Source organism: Dermacentor variabilis, chromosome 3 (genome assembly GCF_050947875.1).
Source record: "Dermacentor variabilis isolate Ectoservices chromosome 3, ASM5094787v1, whole genome shotgun sequence".
NCBI lineage: Eukaryota > Metazoa > Arthropoda > Arachnida > Ixodida > Ixodidae > Dermacentor > Dermacentor variabilis.
In genome coordinates, this window is record NC_134570.1 from 120,899,325 (window position 1) to 120,904,481 (window position 5,157).

Genomic DNA, 5,157 nt, shown 5'->3' on the forward strand with positions numbered 1-5,157 from the left:
AATGTCTTATTAAGCAGCTTCAAGTTCCTACTTCGTAAGCGATGTGGAAAACGAGAACAAGGTGAAAGCGAGAGTCAGCGTTTCGACATATGCTTACCTCAGCATTGTATATATAGGTAGCGTTCTTGTAAAGGGTCGGAGACGGGTAAGGCTGGTGGATGTGGTAACGAGGAGGGCGTAGAATTGAGAATGAAGGTGTTCTGTGCACAAGGCCGGTGACACACCGTCTGTCTGCCACATGTCAACGGCGTGCACAGTGCCCCTCTGTTTGCTGCTTTGCTGGTGGTCGTGTGCTATCGCGTCTCTGAAATAGATAATAGAAGGAGCCGAAGAAACCGGTGTTCGTGAGAAAATAAGCATTCGAAAAAAATTCTGCAATGGACTAACGATATACATAAAATGAAAGAACAGCGGAGCAAAAGAAAACACTAAGCATCAAAATTATTTGTTTTTTCCTATAGCTTGAAATTTAGCATAGCTTGTTTAGTCCATAGGTTGCTTAGTGTTCTTTTGTTTTTTTTCTTCGACTTTCTTTCCATTTATTTAGGTATGCCACTTCAGTATTTTATTTATATACATATTGTTCTACGAACAGCGGTTTCCGCCACTCCTTCAATTATCTCTTTGAGAGGAACGATAGCCCACGACCCCCAGCGAAACAGGCAATAGATGGGTGCTGTCTGCGCCGTTGACGCGTGGTTCTCAGACGGCCGTGTCACCGGCCTCGTGCGCAGAACTCCTTCATTCTCAATTCTACTCACTCTTCGTTAACTCACCTTCGCTAATCGCCGCACCCACCAACCTTACCCCGTCTCTCTTTTTTGGAAGAACCCCACTTAGTCCACTTGTCGAAGCATTGGCTCACGCTTTCACCTTGTTCTCGATTTGCTCATCGTCTTTAATTTCCATCTACCGCATTCCCCTTGTTTTACTTGATAAGCGGTAATTTTTTACGCGCCCTATTGAAGGACAGTGAAATATGAAAAAGATAGGGTAAGCAAAGTGTTTACGCTAAAGAGAACGTTTATTTACCAAGGGGCCTAAATGATGAAGCTATGATAGTATCTCTCTATTCTGTCCCTCTTTCATGGTCATTACTTATTTAGTCGTACCTCATTTGCATCGTCTGTTACGCGCAATTACAACGACCGTGTTTCCATTAGATCCGGCGCTTCGTTCTGGGTTTATTTTTTTCACCGAGAGGTCAGGTGAGCTGATCCCGGAGATAGTTTAGCCAGTGGTGCCGTGAGGATAAGCTTCGACTATATTGGCGGTAACTACGCCCCTACTCCTAGTTTTGCACACTTTGGCATGTATTCTCGCTTCTGGTGGGCACCAGGAAAGCCACCTTTCGGGCAGCATAGTCTCGGGAGAGCACTGGGACGCTAAAACGTAAAGCAATTCATCGATCAGTAAAGCAATCAGTCTTGCTTGATAGGTCAAACAATTTTCAGGCCACCCCCCACTTCGCCTAAGTATCGCGATACGTCACGAAAACAGCAAAAACGCCAAATCTGATGTATGCACACTGATTAGGCATGATTAAACAGAACGAAATAAAAAAAATATTTACTTATGATTCGACCCCTCTTTCGCCATAATACTCTGCCATTGATCAAACGTTTTCAAGCGGCACCCACTTCGCCTGTGTATCACGCGATGTCACAAAACTGCGAAAACTCACCACGTCAAAGTGACGTGTACGGGTTAAAGACTCATTAATATGCCTCGGAGCGGCCTGGGAGCATGGATTTATTTGCCTATAATAAACATTTTCCCGTGGCAGATTAATAATATTGAGACCATTCGGCACGCATGCGAGATCACTTTCCGAAGTCTTCTTTGAGAGGGTCCGTTCTGCCGACATTTTTAACGTTCCGTTGCACGCAGCCGCAATTGTTGACCAGGCACCGCAAGCTAAGCAAGGGGAAGCGGATCAATCGCAGACGCCGACACCAGCCTGCTTATCCGGTTACCTACTTTCACTTTACTTGCTAGGCCCCATCGAAACCGTCTCCACTTGAACGTGCTGCTCGGATCTTGTGAGCCAATTTGATGAGAAAATCTGCTCAGTGTAGGCATTCTATTGGCTTTGGAAAAAAAAGAAAAGCTCCAACAAATGAGGAGCGAATTTGACTGGGGTTTTCAAGCAAGGCTCCGGGTTACCACCCGATGCTTGCGTCGGGAGTTACCTAAATTTGACGTCAGGAGATTGGAATAAAAAGAGATTCGAATAGTTTTACGTTATTCGGCCGCTGCTTAATACTGTAAAGTGTCTGCATTTCCCAAAAGCGTGCCGTGTAGTGGCTTTGCCTCAGCATACCTATATATACGGCGGTGCATTCTTTACAGGGATATAGTGCAATATGGAATTTTTTTTTAACTTTGTTGCCACTAATTACACCCGCACCTATAATTTTCCAGATCCTGATATTCATTCTCGTTTTCTTTTCTCTTGTCTATACTCTGATAATTCTGACGTACTATGTAGTAAGCCTAAAGGGAGAAAAAAAGTTTCTTGAGCGAAGTACGAAGACCGTCGTTCTGGAAAAAACGTTCTCTATAACGCTTGAGAACTTCCTCAATGGAAGTTTCTTGCTAATCTCAGTAATACACAAAGACGATGAGTCATCTTTACGGACTCAAAAACAGCGCTAAAGATCATGTGCGATGTGAACAGAAAGCGTAACCAACATCCATTGACCCGTGATATTAGTTAATTTCATCGTAACGACGCTGTCGCTGGCGACACTATAGTATTCCAGCGGCTTCGTGCGCACTATGGCATATGAGGAAATGAAAAGGCTTGCCTAGCTCCATTTAATAATTCCGGGCGAAAATATTTTTTTAGAACACGGTGCATCAGCAATGGCAAAGAAATATTCCCACGCGGAGAGGAATAATCTGTCCAACCTGTCGCTTTCACATTCACTTCTCACCTGAATAGATCTCATCCGAAAATCTAGACTTCCACATCATCTTCCCCGTCGTCTCGAGATTTTAAATCATCGACTTCATCTCGACACCGCGTTCACCAATAACTAACTACCTGCACGAGCTTGGTGTGCCCACCATCCTGTATTGTGATAACTGTAAGGCATCCAAAACTGCGGAACACATTTTAATCGAATGTCGAGATCACACTGAAGAGAGAATGTGCTATTTTGTTGGAATGTCCTCTGTTTTCACAGAATCATATCTTTCCTTTTTCATAGCTACTTTTTTCAAATAAAAATCATATTTTTCCATTTTTTCCCGTTCCCTAGGCAGAATGGCATGAAGCCGCGTGCTTATACCTCGGCAGAATCGCCTGTGTTTCAATAAAGAGCTTCACTTCACACACACACACTCTCTCTCTCTCTGTCTCTCTCTCTCTCTCTCTCTCTCTGTCTATAAAGCATAATGCATGTGGACGAACAGTGTACTTGGCCTAGACGGACCCGCCGTGGTTGCTCAGTGGCTATGGTGTTGGGCTGCTGAGCACGAGGTCGCGGGATCGAATCCCGGCCACGGCGGCCGCATTTCGATGGGGGCGAAATGCGAAAACACCCGTGTGCTTAGAGTTAGGTGCACGTTAAAGAACCGCAGGTGGTCAAAATTTCCGGAGTCCTCCACTACGGCGTGCCTCATAATCAGAAAGTGGTTTTGGCACGTAAAACCCCAAATATTATTATTATTATTGGCCTAGACGGTGAAAAGATTGTTTACGTAACAAATACGAAGACAGAAGCTATTGAAAAAAAAAGTTCTTTAGAACTCACAAGAACTTTCTAAACGTAGATTTCTTCCTATTCTAAATCCTTGCGAAGTGTGGCAATTAGCATGTCTAATTAGACAGCTAAGGAGAATGTAAAATATTTCGTGACTTGCTCCGTAATATACAGAACACGCATTTTGACTGGGACAGAAACTTACTTCGGTTGAAAAGTTTATTTCCTTCCCTTTATTGTTTCTTGTTTCTTTTTGTACAATAATTCCTGTGACCTTGCGAGATGTATGCTCCAGCCTTGATTTCTAAAATTCGTATCATCGAGAAGTCTAACCAACGGCCTTCCATTTATTGTGCTATGCGCAGGTATTTCTCTCAAGCGCTTCAAGCGATGCCGCTGTATCAGCGGCACTGATTTTGGAGAAAGCATCACAGGTGGTCCCAACAAGTTGTCACGTGAGGACAAGCTGGACGTCAACCACGGCCTAGTGTCCTGTGCCAACAGTCCGAGAACGTGTCACCATTCTACCGTGAATGACGGGTTCATGGAGCAGATCATGGCAATGGCCGACGACTTGCGCAACTAGAAATGAACAATCTATCGAATGCGAATGACAGGACTCGAAAGGCATCGAATGTTGCACGTGTCGCCAGAGCGCGGAAGTGAAAATGGTCACTTGACCTTTTACTTTATTACTTCATTCAGTGTTGCATTTGTTATCGAAGGTGTCGTTTAGGGACGAATAAATGCGTGCTTTTATTCACCTCACATTGTGTGATATGTCATCTGTTTCTTCATTTTAGCAGTTTACGGTGTGCGGATCTTACTCGTGTTTGGGTGGTATACTAATAGCTGCCATTATCCAAGAAACACACTTCGTATAGTAGAAAATACAAACTTGTGTTTATGTGAGGTTGAAAGTATTTGCTTTCGAATTTCCCACTGCTGCTGCGGCTGCTACTTTCGGGGAGTGGCTCAAAGTGGGTGTATTTACATGGAAGAATCGTGGCAGGGAAGTGACCCGAGGAACTCGTCCAGACCGCACCGCGCCGAATGTGCACAATGCCCTTTGGAACTCTCGGGTCGTCACCACATTAGCCTCTTGACAGCTGCAATTATCCGTCACCCCCCGCAAGCATTTACCTTTCTACCAACGTGTCAGTCCAGAGGGTAGCTAAATAGAATGGAAGAGAGGAGGGGTTAAAGAAAGCAGGGAATGGGTTAAACTGACGCAGTCGCGAAGCGAGTGAATAATAGCCTTGCTACTTTTCGGTCGCAGTCTGCTTTTCGGTTTACTTTTCGGGAGGGGGGGGGGGTGGCTATAGGAAAAAGGTGACTTCAGGCGGCAAAGAAACGCTAGATAAACTTTAGCTTGGGGCACGGTACCACGCTTTTCTGCGAATAATGAAAAATAAACCATGCAAATATGTCCAGCTGACAACTTACA